Below are 16,552 nucleotides of genomic sequence, written 5' to 3'. Positions count from 1 at the left end.
GAGAGAGCGTATAGCATTATAGAAATAGAAGCGTTAGCGTGTGTCTATGGGATAAAGAAAATGCATCAATACCTGTTTGGGCTAAAATTTGAATTGGAAACTGACCATAAGCCACTTATAATCCTGTTTTCCAAGAGTAAAGGGATAAAAACCAACGCATCGGCCCATATTCAGAGATGGGCGCTCATGTTGTCCGCATACAACTATGCCATCCGCCACAGGCCAGGCACAGAAAACTGCGCCGATGCTCTCAGTCGGCTGCCATTGCCCATCATGGGGTTGGAAATGGCGCAGCCCGCAGATCTAGCCATGGTTATGGAAGCATTTGAGAGTGAGCAATCACCCGTCACTGCCCGGCAGATCAAAACCTGGAGAAGCCAGGTCCCCTTATTATCTCTAGTCAAAAGCTGTGTGCTTCACGGGAGCTAGTCCAGTGTCCCAGTGGAAATGCAGGAAGAGATAAAGAAGTTCCACTCTCCTCTTGGTTTTGTTTTTTTTTAAACTTTAAAACTTTGCACTTCCTTCTAGCGGATGTGGTGAGAACTTATATTACTAAAGGCTCTGTTACAGAAAACACTACAACATGAGTGAAATGTCTATACAGGCAGACTGCCTTCTGTGGGGCAATCGAGTAGTGGTCCCCAAAAAGGGCAGAGACATCTTCATCAATGACCTCCACTGTACCCACTCAGGCATTGTAATGATGAAAGCGATAGCCAGATCCCACATGTTGTGGCCCGGTATCGATGCGGACTTAGAGTCCTGCCTTCACAGATGTAATACATGCTCGCAGTTAAGCAATGTGTCATGTATTCTACCAGCATTGTAACCCATGTATAATCTGACCTAAGTTGTACACTGTGAGAACATTGACCACTAGGTGGTGAACTTGTGGGAGACACTCCTAACCTGGACCATCAGGTATAAAAGGGGAAGCTCCACCCACTTTCATCACTTGAGTGCTAAAAAATAAAGGACAGGTCACAGACTGACCTTCTCTCAAGCATGGGCCGCGTGTGCATTTATACTGTATAGTAAGGACGTATCAAAGGCGACGAAAAACTGAGATTTAAACCATGCGAGCATGGCCACTAGCAGAACAGACGAGAGGTACTGTGTTAAGGAATGGTTGGGACAGAGATTCAACATTGTTAAAGCAGCACACAGTTCTCCAGGCAGACAAGGGCAATCGGGCATGCCCCAACATGTAGTCGAACCCAGAGGGGGAGTTCGACAGAGACAATGGCAAGCTGAACGCCAATTCATGCCATTGCAAGGGACAATGCGGCCAGTAATGCGGCCAGTAATGGGGCCATCAACACCTGTTAATGGCGCACTCAAGGACAGTCACAGGGGCAGTCAGGGGCGATCGACTGGCAAGGGACCTTTTGTTTCCAACAACAGCTCATGTCGGAGGCATGGAGGCACACACTCAGCTGGAGTTTGCAGAGATGAGCAAAATACCTGCAGAAATTGCAGAAATGAACGCTGGGGGAAAATCGCTGGAAGCTGAAGTTCAGCGAGTTCATGTGGAGCACGTATACAGTTCATACACCAGGACGCCAGCGATAATGATGTAAGTGCTCCTCAATGGCATCCCAGTATCAATGGAGCTAGACACAGGGGCCAGCCAGTCCCTGATGGGTATCAAACAGTTCGAAAAGTTGTGGGCGTCCAAGGCCAGGAGGCCAAAATTATTGCCTATTGACGCACAGCTACGGACATACCCAAAGGAGATCATTCCGCTGCTAGGCAGCGCCACGGTAGTCGTGACCCGCAAAGATTTGGAGAACAGGTTGTCACTCTGGGTTGTTCCGGGGGACGGTCCCGCACTACTGGGGAGGAGTTGGCTTGCTGTCATGAACTGGGAATGGGGCGACGTCAATGCAATTTCCTCTGTGGAGCGAGTATCATGCTCACAGATCCTGGACAAATTTGACTCATTATTTCAACCCGGCATTGGCACTTTCATGGGGGCCAAGGTAGTGATTCACTTAAACTCGGACGCCAGACCAGTGCACCACAAGGCCAGAGCGGTGCCGTACGTGATGCGGGAAAAGATAGAAGGTGAATTGGACCGCCTGCTGAGGGAAGGCATCATCTCGCCAGTCAAAATCAGTGACTGGGCGAGTCTGATTGTGCTCAAGGCAGCTGGGTCGTTCAGGATATATGGTGATTACAAGGCCACCATTAATTGGGTGTCACTCCAAGACCAGGACCCGCTACCGAGAGCGGAGGACCTCTTTGCGACGCTATCCGGTGGCAAGCTTTTTTTAAAATTGGACCTGACCTCAGCTTACATGACCCAGGAGCTGGCGAGTGAGTCGAAGAAGCTGACCACCATCACGACACAAAAAGGGTTGTTTGTGTACAACACATGTCCGTTCGGGATTCGCTCGGCCGCCGCGATCTTCCAACGAAATATGGAAAGCCTCCTCAAGTCGATTCCAGGGATGGTGGTTTTTCAGGACGACATCCTCATCACGGGTTACAATACTGAAGAACACCTCCACAACCTGGAGGAGGTGCTATGCAGACTGGACCGGGTAGGGCTGTGACTGAAAAAGGTGAAGTTCGTCTTCCTCGCTCTAGAGGTAGAATTCCTGGGGAAGAGGGTAGCAGCAGACGGGATCAGCCTTACTCCGTCCAAGACGGAAGCGATCCAGAGAGCACCCAGACCCGGTAACATGATGGAGCTGCGTTCGTTCCTGGGGCTCCTGAACTATTTTGGTAACTTTCTTTCCAAATTGAGCACACTGCTAGAGCCACTACAAGTGCTCCTACCAAAGGTCGCGAAAGCATCTGGGGGGACAGCCAGGAAAGGGCTTTTAATAGACCATGCAATTTGTTATGTTCCAACAATCTGTTAACGCTATATGACCCATGTAAGAAACTTGTGTTAACGTGCGATGCGTCGTCCTATGGTGTCGGGTGTGTTTTGCAGCATGTTAATGCCAATGGTCAGTTACAGCCTCCAGAAGTCTGTCCCAGGCAGAAAGGGGCTACGGGATGGTAGAAAAGGAGGCGCTCGCATGTGTATATGCGGTAAAGAAAATGCACCAGTACCTGTTTGGTAAGAAATTTGAGATGGAGACAGATCACAAACCCCTAACGTCCCTTTTGGCCGACAACAAGGCCATAAATGCAAACGCATCGGCCCGCATACAGAGGTGGGCACTCACATTAGCCGCCTATTACTATACAATTCAGCACAGACCGGGCACCGAAAACTGCGCCGATACACTCAGCAGGCTCCCACTAGCCAGCACTGAGGGGGCGACCGAGCATGGTGCTGAGATGGTCATGGCTGTTGAAGCTTTCGAAAGCGAAGGCTCACCCGTGACAGCCCGTCAGATTAAAGTCTGGACAAATAGAGACCCGCTATTGTCTCTAGTCAAGAAATGTGTCCTGAATGGGGACTGGGCAGCCACGTACAGGGCATGCCCTGAGGAATTTAAACCATTTCACAGGCGCAGGGATGAACTCTCGATTCAGGCCGATTGCCTACTGTGGGGAAACCGCGTAGTCATGCCCCAGTTGGACAGAGACGTTCATCAGAGAACTCCACAATGAGCACCCGGGCATTGTCATGATGAAGGCAATTGCCAGGTCACACGCTTGGTGGCCAGGGATAGACGCAGATCTGGAACTTTGTGTTCGCAGGTGTAACACGTGTGCCCAGCTGGGCAATGCGCCCAGGGAAGCCGCCCTGAGCCCCTGGCCATGGGCCACCAAGCCTTGGTTACGCAACCATGTGGACCACGCAGGTTCTTTCATGGGAAAAATGTTTTTGGTTATAGTAGACACCTACTCCAAATGGATTGAGTGTGACATTTTAAATTCAAGCACATCCTCTGCCACGGTCGAAAGTCTACGGGTAATGTTCGCCGCCCACGGTCTACAGGACATCTTGGTCAGCGACAATGGCCCTTGCTTCACAAGCACTGAATTCCAGGACTTCATGGCAGGCAATGGAATTAACCATGTCAGAACGCACCGTTCAAGCTGGCCTCAAACGGCCAGGCAGAACGAGCAGTGCAGATAATCAAACAGGGGATGCTCAGAATCCAAGGGGGTTCCCTACAATGCCGCTTATCACGCTTCCTGTTGGCCTACAGATCCCGACCACACTTGCTCACAGGGGTTCCACCCGCAGAGCTGCTAAGGAAAAGGACACTCAAAACCCGGTTATCCCTTATACACCCCACCATGAAAGAAATTGTCGAGAGCAGGCGCCAGTCACAATATGACTACCATGACAGGAATGCAAGGGCGCGATGTATTGATGTAAATGACCCTGTGTTTGTCCTCAACTACGCTGCAGGGCCCAAATGGCTCGCAGGTACTGTGGTTGCCAAAGAGGGAAATAGGATTCTGGTAGTTAAACTTACCAATGGACAAATCTGCCGCAAACATGTGGATCAAACTAAAAGGAGGTTCAGCAACCCCATAGAAGAAGCAGAGGAAGAACACGATATAGAGTTCACTCCACCACAGGTGACAGAACACCAGAACCAAAGGGAGGAGAGCCCAGTCACTGTGGGCAGTCTGGATAGGCCTGAGGCACCGCAAACAGCAGACACTCAGGCCAGCACCCAACAACCGGAGCCCCAACTCAGGCGCTCTACAAGGAAGTGTAAACCACCAGAGAGACTCAACCTGTGATCCCAATAAGACTTTGGGGGGAGGTGATGTCATGTATTCAACCAGCATTGTATAATCTGACCTAAGTTGTACACTGTGAGAACAATGACCACTAGGTGGTGAACTTGTGGGAGACACTCCTAACCTGGACCTTCAGGTATAAAAGGGGAAGCTCCACCCAGTTTTATCACTTGAGTGCTAAGGAATAAAGGACAGGTCACAGACTGACCTTCTCTCAAGCATGGGCCTCGTGTGCATTTATACTGTATAGTCAGGACGTATCACAATGTACCCAGGGAGGCGCCGCTAAGTTTATGGTCTCGGCCCTCCAAACCATGGTCTAGGGTCCACGTCGACTATGCAGGCCCGTTCTTGGGTAAAATGTTCCTTGTGGTTGTAGACGCGTACTCCAAGTGAGATAATGTCGGCTAGCACATCCGCTGCCACTACTGAAAGCCTGCAGGCCATGTTTGCCACTCACGGCTTACCTGATGTCCTGGTGAGCAACAACGGGCCATGTTTTACCAGTGCTGATATCAAAGAATTCCTGTAACGGGATCAAACATGTCACATCTGCCCTGTTTAAACCAGCGCCCAATGGTCAGGCAGAGAGAGCAGTGCAAACCATCAAGCAAGGCTTGAAGAGGGTATCTGAAGGCTCACTGCAGACTCGCCTGTCCCGAGTCCTGCTTAGTTACCACACGAGACCCCACTCACTCACTGGGATCCCATCTGCTGAACTGCTCATGAAAATAGCACTTAAGTCAAGGCTCTCATTAGTTCACCCTGATCTACATGAGCAGGTAGAGAGCAGGTGGCTTCAATAAAATGCATACCATGATAGAGCAAATGTGTCATGCGAGATTGAAATCAATGATCCTGTATTTGTATTAAATTATGGACAAGGTCCCAAGTGGCTTCCTGGCACTGTCGTGGCAAAGAGGGGAGCAGGGTGTTTCAGGTCAAACTTTCAAATGGACTCCTTCACCGGAAACACTTGGACCAAATCAAACTCAGATTCACGGACTATCCTGAGCAAACCACCTTGGACCTTACCTTTTTTGATCCCCCAACATACACACCAGTAGCAACCGGCACCACGTTGACCACGAAGCAGAACCTATCATCAACAGTAGCCCTTCAGGGCCCAACACACCAGGCAGCCCAGCAAGGCAGCTGCACAGCAGCCCAGCGAAGGCCCAACAAATGATTCAACAACACCAGCTTTCACACCGAGATGATCAAACAGGGCAAGAAGGGTCCCAGATCGACTCACATTGTAAATAGTTACACTATTGACTTTGGGGGGGGGGGGGGTGGTGGGGGGGGGGATATATGTGGACTTGTACTTACTCTGTACAGCCACCAGAGGGCTCATCCCCTGGAGTCCCAAGGGATCCCATAATCCCTTGGGAGGAAATGTATTTAAGGAGGCTTCACAGGTTGGAGAGGCACTTTGGAGACCTGCAATAAAAGACTAAGGTCACACTTTACTTCGAGCTCACAGTGTTCAATCTGACTCTTTCTCTATACACAACTACATACTAAGTAGGCATAAGCTTTGCATTAAGGACATAAATTTTGGTTGCACTGAAGTTCAGAGAATGTTCTCTACTTTGGTGTTAGATAATGAATCAGCAAGTGGCAGAATTGGAATCCTTGGCAAATGAATTGGAGCCTGAATCAATGGAGATGAATTTATATTTGTTCCAAGTGTGGTGAAAACGCTCAGGGAACTGATGATTCAATGGATGGATTATGGACTTAAGCAAAGATGTGATAATGAGAGACTGAGGTACAGTTCTAGCCACCCCCAAATGGGCTTCAGCAACAGGGTCTCCTGCTTGCTCCTTTTTCTTGGCTTGGCCATTTCCTACTCTGAGTGCGCATTAATTATCCTTCATTAGACAGCTTACAGTTGACCTTGGCTGGGTTATATGCCAATCACATGTGTGATAATAATTCTGGTAGCTGTATGCACCTCATTATATCTGTGCTAGGCAGTTGTTTGCAAGGGTTGTACGGGTTGAGCTTTTGGCTAATTTGCACTTCATTTAGTGCCGCGGTGCGGCGTTAAATGCTGTTTCTAGGTATGATGCTGGGCATCCAGGATTTAGCACCCGGCCAGAAGTGTCGGCTATTGGTTTGCGCCGACACAAAAACTCACCACCCCACCCTCCGCTTTCAGCATGATTGTGGCATCAATCATCGTGCAAGACTGCGCTAGCGCCCCAGATGGAACTTTCAGCGCTAATGCCTCATTTAACGACCGCCCCAGGAAACGGCTGAAAGAAACAGGTGGTCCCAGGGTGTAGCAGGCACTACACTTCATATTTAAAGGGAGGCTGGAGGATCTTATATCGCAGTTGTCAGTGATTGCTACGGTTGTGCGTAGAACACTGTGTGAGGCTCCGAGTTGAAAACAGCACTTTTATGTGCCATGACACGTTGCTTCCAAGGTCAGTGAGAGATTTCAATGGGGGCAATACTAGTTCGCTAGCGTATCATGCTGGTTGCTATTAGCAGGCGGCTTAAAGCTGGAAGAAAGGTTCTTGGTCATGATGGACCACGGATTCGAAGAGGTTGCAAACTTATGGGGAGGAGGCCTTATCCTCCCATGAGTTTACAGTGAACATCACTCGTATCGCCACATCTCTCAGTGCATTGGAAGGCTGCGCTTCTGAAAAGAAGTGCTGACAGAGATATGCCAGCTCCTACAGGCAGACCTACAGCCTACTAGTGCCAACAGGACTGCGCTGCTCATCATGGTGAAGGTGACTGTGGCAATAGCCTTCTATGTCTCTGTCTCCTTCCAAGCAGCAGCAGGGGACATATGTTGCATCTCTCAGCATGCTGCACATTACTGCATTTGCCAGGTTACAATGGACTTCATAAAGTTCCCAATGAGCAGAGACAGCCAGAATGAGAAGGTTCTAGGGTTTGGATGATTTTCAGGCTTGCGCAAGTTTCAATGTGCCATTGACTGCACACACATCACTTTGCGAGCACCATTACACAATGCAGAGGTCTTCAGAAACAGAAAGGGATACTACTCCCTAAATGTACAGCTGGTCTGCGACCACACACAGCGCATCGTCACAGTGAATGCCCGCTGTCCAGGGAGCTCACATGATGCTTTCATCTTGCGTGAGAGCAGTATCTCACAAATGTTTCAGCAACAAAGACAAGGGTTGAGCAGACCGACTTTGCCGACTCACCCTCCGAAGAGCTGGCCTGTGAAATTCTCCTCTCGCACTGCATTGCTGTAGGCGACTGGGGCCAAGAGCCTCCAACTCCTCAAACCCCGGGAAATAGGCGTGATCCCCAAATGTAGTGAGGCCAGACGGTGCAACTGGTGGGTTCTGAGGCTCAGGCAGAACACTGTCTTCCCCTCCCTCTTTGTCTCCCCGTTGTAGAGGGCTCCCTTGAAGGATGTTGCGCTTGTGGCTGGTCATTGCAAGCAGAAAACAACAGATGTGTGGTTAGCAACAGAGGAGGGGGCAGGGTGATCGGAGGCCAGTCGCCACTTCATTATATGTCTCAATGCAGTCTCTTCAGTCGCTCTATCGATTTACATACCCTCACTACCCGAAGGTGGCTCAGCATCACCCCCGGCAACTGTCCGAGCTGGTACACCTATGAGGGCCGACACCCGTTCCTCGACATCGGTCAGTGGCAATAATTGGGGCAGCTCTCCGCCTGTGCGCAGCTGCTCCCTCCTGTTGTGGGAGTGCCTCGACACCATTGAGAAAAATAGGAAGGATTCAGAAAGGCTTTCTCTGCTGTTGTGGCACATATGACTACCATAGTACAAAAGGTGAATGTTCTCGTGGCTTCCGTTCAATCTGTTTGGATGTTGCATGTGCTTCATGAGGAATTGTTAGGAGGTTAGAGGGATGTAACATGAGGGCTGTAGGTGATCCTTCTGAAAGGCATAGCAGCAGTGGGAGTGTATTGTGAGGAAGGATGTAAATGATTGAGTTTATGAGCATGGATCATTAGAAGCCAATGGGTGCAGAAGTAAGCCTTCATCTTTCTTATGCATTGTGAAAGCCACGTCACAGACTGTTGAGAGGGACCATATGTGTGAAAATCTTCACATAGTGTGTGAGATTCATGTTAGAAGTCATGGAGGCATACATAAATGCAAATGGTATTCACCCTGATGAGTTTGTAAGGTCGTTGAATCTTTTTTGACACTGTGTGGTAGTTCTGGGCACAATATTGCAGCAGACATCTCCTGAACAATATCACTCCACAGTCTCTTAAAAACAGGTGGGAGTGGTCTGGCTGCTCTAGCAAGATGGAGTGAGGACCACCTCCTCTCCACTGCATTCACTCAGGTCGTAGTCGCCTCATTGCTGAAGCGACAGGCACGTTGCCTTCCCTCCTGTTCCTCCATCTCTGCAGATGTGGCTGAAGTGGGGCAGTTTATATGCGCATGCGCGCAGGAATGTTTGCGACCGGGAATAAAAAAAATAACATAAATAAATAAATAAACTGCGCATGTGCAAAATGGCTGCCTCCTGTAATGACACAAGTTTCGGATCGGGAGCAAAAAGCTCATTGTGCAATGCCTAACTCAACGCCAATGCACCTCCAGCTTACTTTTTCGTCGAAACTTGCAGTCGAAGACGCAAACTATTTTCAGGCGCTAACTTTAATGTCCCACTGCAATTTACACCCCGAAATCCAAAAAGTCCAAAATCCAGCCCATAGAATTGTCATAAGCCAGGACTCAATAAGGTATCCTTAGTTCCCAGGAATCAACCTGGCACACTTTGAAATTAAACTAAAGAAGGTATGATAGTTTGCCTTAAAACAGAGGCAAAAATGCAGCTGTCTGGGAAATCGGCATTGACCTGCATGATTCTGTGCTAATATTCACAGATGAACAGAATGGTTGATCTCATTTGGAGCTGCTTGGAATTCAGTTGCCTCTGTATCTCTTTTAAGCTGAGAAAGCCCTGCAATTGCTATCATCATATCTCTGGTATGGAGCTGACTTCTCCTGCCTGCTTTCTGGCACATATAGTATCATTTGCTGCATGAACCAGATGTGGCTTCACCTTGAGATACGATACAGCTGACACACATGTCTACTCAGCCATGCCCCTGCTGCTGGGATGTCCTGTGGCAGGTCTATCGATCTGTGTAGGAGCAGAGCTGCAGAGAGCAATCAGGTGAAGCCCTATCTCAAGGCGCTCTTCAGCTGAACCCCCAGCAATTTGAAGTTGAGCAAGAGAACTACTTATTTATCTGAGGCCTCTGTTCGTTTGAATGTATTCCCTGCTACAGTACGGTCATGCTCAGTAAGCAATCAAAGAGCTATAGAGTTGTTGTAGTTCTTTACAAGAGACTGTAGTAAAAGAATAGCAAGTTAGAAGGAAAAACTTTATGGCATACATATTTGGGGTAGCTACTTGGTACAGCAAACAATTGGGTAGCTTTACCTTAGCAACTTACTTGAGGTCTGCTATCTCCTTCCTCATTTGCAGCTGGGTCTTCTGGGTTTTGCAGACAGTATTCAACTGCTCACCAACTGCTGCTAGGCACTGCGTATGATTCCATTATGGGGTGTGTGTCCTGGATTGGCAAACAGGACAGCCCTCCTTTGTTTCACTTCATGGAGCATCACTTCAGGGGCTTCGTCTGAAAACCTGGGAGAAGGCTGTCTGGAACTCTCCATTGCAGCGCTCCCACCCGAAGCGTGCGAGAGGGGAACTTTAATCCTTATATGGAACAAATTTTTAACAGTACAGGGTATATGCTTTTTGCTATTGGTTTCTCCAGCACTTCTTGATCACAATTATTTACATGAGTTCCTTTATCAACATTTGGTGATTGCTTCTTCTTCAGGGAGAAAACTTTTGGTGCTTGCAGTAAAATTGTAAATTTATGTAAAAAGAATGGGGTAGAGTTTCCGCTTTAGGCAGAAATCGACAATCACGGCGTAAATTGCACTTGACAGTGTGCTGTTTTTCCAAAGTGAAGATGTGGTTCAGGTTTCCACCCAAACTCATTTGCATAATCACAAACTTAAAATCTTCCATGAACCAGCACAATCGGGCAGTGTAATACGATGTAATTGCTTATATTTTTTCTTTACTTTAAAAAAATATTCATTGCTGTATTTAAGAGTAGTAACCTGATATAGTTTTAGTAATAGAGCTGAAAATGGGTTAATCACAAAAAATATGCATTTTTAATAAGAGCGTCCAGTCCTTTTTAATTGTGAGTAATCTGATTTCAAATCATTGAAAATAACTAAAAACTATACCGAACCATATACTAGTTTCATTGGTGTACACTTGTCAGTTTCTTAATAAATGAAATACTTAAAAAATATGCCTACGAGTGCCTGTGCTCCTAATAATGAGCTCAATCTGAAGATCCTCCTCGAGTGGCTGCAAATGGGTGCAATTAGCGGAAAGTCACCATCATCATTTTTTCGATCGGGAGCGTGACCAGTTTTGTAGGCAGGGCTGGCTTTCAGTGCATTATTTTTTAATCCAGCGTTAACAATTGCTTGACGTAACTTGTGTTTAAAATTCCACAATCTTTTTTGCTGGATTGGCCGATTTCAACCGGATTGTGCTAACCAGCGGTAACTCTAGGCTAATGTGTTTACAATTTGAACAGAGAAAAACTCTCCCATTCCCCTAGTTTACATGTGCTGAGTTTATTGATATATTTCTTGGTTACATGGTCATTGCATCCCATGCAGTTGAATTCTGAAAGCCTGGTTGTGTGCAGCAATATAAAATAAGCATTCCCATGTGTGTGATTTAGTTGCCTTATTGCTGACTGTTGTAAGTATTTATGTCTTTGCTGTCTGCTTTCTTAGTGCTATTATTTTAGTGTGCCTGTCAGTTAACCTTTCTTCACTTACAGATTGTACTCTCATGCTTACCAGTCTAGAACGCCCTCTTCATTTAGATACACTGGGGGATTGGGCCCATAACTGATAAATGACATTTACTTTAGAAAAGTATAGTGTTATGCATGTGGTCAGGTCAAATGCTGAAAATGCATACATCCTTCAGGGAAAAGAACTAAAGCCAGTGGTGAAAGAAAAAGATTTGGGTATTCTAGATCTCTAAAGGTTGCAAGATTAATTCCAAATCTAAAACAGCTTAGTTACCCAGATAGAGCTGGGTCTCTACAATTCAGGGAAGCATAGACGTAGGGGTGATTTAATCAAGGTTTATAAGATGATGCAGGGATCAATTTGTGTTTGTGTAGACAAATTGTTTCAACTACAAAGGTTAGGGAGGACAAGGGGCCACTCTTACAAGTTATGTAAGGGCACAAATAGGTTAAATGTTAGGAGGTCTTATTTCCCCAGAGAATAGTGGACCTGTGGAACAGGCTGCCAGTTCATGCATTGAATGCTGATTTGCTGAATTCCTTTAAATGAGAGCTGGACTTGTTCCTGGCTGGAGATCACCTTGTTCAAGAGGTAGGTAACCTGGTAACCTTAATCAAGGTTAGAGTTTTGATGCCTACGGGGGTCAGAGAGGAGTTGACCAACTTTTTTTCTCCAATTAGCCTCCGTTTTAAATCTAGTTTTTCACCTCTCCGAGGAAGTTACATGGTGGATAGAGGCCTAACAACATGCTGTCCGTTGTAAAGCAGGACCTTTTGGGTTGGGATTATTACCTGAGCCATCTGCAAATTGGCGTAGGGATCAACAGATTAGGAAAATCAACACATGGCTAAAGGAGTAAAGGAGTGTGAGAAAGAGGGGTTCCATTTCATGGGACGCTGGCACCAGTACTGGAACAGGAAGGAGCTGTACCATTGGGACGGACTGCACCTGAACCTGGCTGGGGCCATGGTCCTAGCAGAAAGGATACCTAGGGCTATAAATAACACTTTAAACTAATAAAATGGGAGGAGGAAATTGGTAGAAATTACAGAAACCTAACAATAAAGGATCAGGAAAAGAGAGTAAAGAACAAACTAATGGAAGGAATAAGGATAACACGAATGGCCAGAGATGGGATGAAGTCATAGAGCATAAAAATTAAAAAACTACTAAAAAGAAAGAGAGAGGAATAATAAATACAAATAATTTAAACTGCTGGTACAACAATGTACGTAGTAATGAAAACAAAATGGATGAAGTGGAGGCAATAATTTTTAGAGAGAATCCAGATTTAGTAACGATGATTGAAACATGGTTACATAGGTGTCATGTATGCTTGGACTTACTAGCTACCAGGTGGTGCCACTGTCGGAGGTCATTGGGCTGTGCGCACGTGTGTGCGGCCCAGGTATAAAAGGCCAGCCATCTTTAATGTAATCACTTTGGGCCCTAATAAAGTAGAGCCAGGTTTGTACCTGTTTGGAGTATTCAGTCTATTGAGTTATTGCATATACAACATTTGGCTACGAGGTAACAAGAGCCTTCACGTGCAAAAGTGAGCACAATTGGAATTCTGGAACGATTCGTGGAGGGAGAAGATTGGGCAGACTTTGTAGCCCGCTTGAACCAGTACTTCATGGTCAACAAAATGGAGAAAGAGGCAAACACAGTTCGGCGTGGGCAGTCCTCCATACGGTTTGTGGTCCAAAAATCTATGGACTCATAAAGAATCTCCTCTCACCCTTAAGTCCAATGGACAAGGGCTATGAAACATTGTGTGCTCTGGTATGTGACCACCTCAAATCAGATGAAGGCATCATCATCTCAAGATATCGATTCGATACGCACGTTCATTCTGAGGGCCAGGATGTATCGGAATTCGTTGCCGACCTAGGACGTCTAGCTGGACCATGTAAGTTCGAAACTGCATTGGCAGACATGCTGTGGGACTTCTTTGTATTTGGCATCAACAACGAGGTGATCCTGCGTAAGCTACTGGCGGCGGAGATGCTGGATTTAAGCAAGGCCATCACGATTGCCCAATCATGCATGACGATGGACAAAAGCTTAAAGCAGATATCATTGAAAAATTGGAACTCAGCAAGTACTGTAAACAAGATAGTATCATTGTTTGGCAGAGCTGCATATGGCAGGGCTACCCGACTGCGTACGCGAAACCTGTGACTGCTTAAAGTCCGCCAACGGGAATGAATCCGATATCACTGTGTTGGCATTGTGGGGGAAAACATCGGCATCATCAATGTCAGTTTAAACAAGTATATTTGTAAAGGCCGTACGAGAGTGGGGCATCTCCAGCGCATGTGTCTGCAACTGAGCAAGCGTGCTGCGACGCCACGTGGAGGATGATGACCAGTCTAGCATGGATCCGGATAGGCAATCCGAGATACAAGAGAAGGAAATGTATGGAGTGTATTCATTCCTAACAATGAGTCAACCAATAATGATTAATGTAAAACTTAATGGTGTGCCGGTATCGATGCAATTGGACACGGGTGCGAGTCAATCAATAATGAGCCAGGGAACATTCGACAGGCTGTGGGATACTAAGGCTGTGAGGTCTAAGCTGAGTCCAGTCAATGCCAAGTTGCATACATACACTTAAAAATACATAATGGTGATTGGCAGTGCAGTAATCAAGGTGTCGTATGATGTTGTGGTTCATGATTTACCCTTATGGATTGTTCCAGGCATTGGTCCAATGCTGTTTGGCAGGAACTGGTTAGAAAAAATGAAATGGAACTGGAACGAGATCAAAGCGTTGTCGTCGGTGGAGGATAGTCCATGTGCTCAAGTGCTGCAAGTTCCCCTTGCTTTTTGAACCAGGCATCGTCAATTTCATGGGAGGCAAGGTGCAGATCCACAGGGATTCAGATGCAAGACCTGTCCATCATAAAGATCAGGCAGTTCTGTACATGATGAGGGAGAAGGTCGAAATCGAACTGGACAGACTCCAACGTGAAGGGATCATATCACCGGTCGAATTTAATGAATGGGCCAGCCCCATTGTTCTCATGTTGAAAAAATGGTACTGTCAGGATTTATGGAGACTACAAGGTTACGATCAACCGAGTTTCGAAACAGGATCAATACGCGTTACCGAAAGCTGATGACCTGTTTGCAACGCTAGCCGGGGGGAAGTCGTTCACAAAACTGGATCTGACGTCAGCCTACATGACACAGGAGCTGGTCGACACGTCGAAGAAACTTACGTGCATCAAAACTCATAAATTACTGTTTATCTACAACAGGTGCCCTTTTGGAATTCGCTCAGCTGCAGCCATATTTCAGAGGAACATGGTGAGTCTACTGAAGTCCATCCCCAGAACCGTCGTGTTCCAAGATGATATACTGGTCACAGGTCGTGACTCTGCCGAACATCTGAAAGAGGTTCTGCATCGTCTGGACAAAGTGGGACTCAGACTGAAACACTTGAAGTGCGTCTTCATGGCACTGGAAGTCGAATTCCTGGGGAGGAAAATTGCTGCTAATAGTATCAGGCCCACGGACTCGAAAACCAAGGCCATCAAAATTGCACCCAAGCCTCAGAATGTGACGGAGCTGTGTTCATTCCTTGGTCTACTCAACTACTTTGGTAATTTCTTACCGAGATTCAGCACCTTATTAGAGTCACTGCACATGCTGCTAAGAAAAGGTGACAACTGGGTTTGGGGTGCATCTCAAGATAGAGCTTTTGAGAAAGCTGCTAATCTGCTTTGCTCTAACGAGCTGCTGGTATCTTATGATCCGTGTAAGCGTCTAGTGTTGGCCTGTGATGCTTTATCATATGGAATTGGTTGCGTGCTCCAACAAGTTAATGAGTGAGCAAATTACAACCTGTTGCATATAGAAACAAAGAAACATAGAAAATAGGTGCAGGAGTAGGCAATTCGACCCTTCGAGCCTGCACCATCATTCAATAAGATCATGGCTGATCATTCACCTCAGTACCCCTTTCTTGCTTTCTCTCCATACCCCTTGATCCCTTTAGCAGTAAGAGCCATACCTAACTCCCTCTTGAATATATCCAATGAACTGGCATCAACTGCTCTCTGCAGTAGGGAATTCCACAGGTTAACAAATCTCTGAGTGAAGAAGTTCCTCCTCATCTCAGTCCTATCCTTAGACTATGTCCCCTGGTTCTGGACTTCCCCAACATTGGGAATATTCTTCCTGCATTGAACCTGTTCAGTCCCGTCAGAATTTTATATGTTTCTATGAGATCCCCTCTCATCCTTCTAAATTCCAGTGAATACAAGGCCCAGTCGATCCAGTCTCTCCTCATATGTCAGTCCTGCCATCCCGTGAATCAGTCTGCTGAACCTTCGCTGCACTCCTTCAATAGCAAGAATGTCCTTCCTCAGATTAGGAGACCAAAACTGAACATAATATTCCAGGTGAGGCCTCACTAAGGCCCTGCACAACTGCAGTAAGACCTCCCTGCTCCTATACTCAAATCCCCTAGCTATGAAGGCCAACACACCATTTGCCTTCTTCACCGCCTGCTGTACCTGCATGCCAACTTTCAATTACTGATGTACCATGACACCCAGGTCATAGAAACATAGAAACATAGAAAATAGGTGCAGGAGTAGGCCATTCGGCCCTTCGAGCCTGCACCACCATTCGATAAGATCGAGGCTGATCTTTCCCTCAGTACCCCTTTCCTGCTTTCTCTCCATACCCCTTGATCCCTTTCACTGCAAGGGCCATAACTAACTCCCTCTTGAATATATCCAATGAACTGGTATCAACAACTCTCTGCGGTAGGGAATTCCACAGGTTAACAACTCTCTGAGTGAAGAAGTTTCTCCTCATCTCAGTCCTAAATGGCCTACCCCTTATCCTAAGACTGTTTCCTCTGGTTTTGGACTTCCCCAACATCGGGAACAATCGACCCGCATCTAACCTGTCCCATCCCGTCAGAATCTTGTATGTTTCTATGAGATAATAAGAACATAAAAATTAGGAACAGGAGTAGGCCATCTAGCCCCTCGAGCCTGCTCCGCCATTCAATAA

The sequence above is a fragment of the Pristiophorus japonicus genome, chromosome 5, assembly GCF_044704955.1.
Source record: "Pristiophorus japonicus isolate sPriJap1 chromosome 5, sPriJap1.hap1, whole genome shotgun sequence".
NCBI classification, from domain to species: Eukaryota; Metazoa; Chordata; class Chondrichthyes; family Pristiophoridae; genus Pristiophorus; species Pristiophorus japonicus.
Note: the sequence above shows the minus strand (reverse complement) of the source record.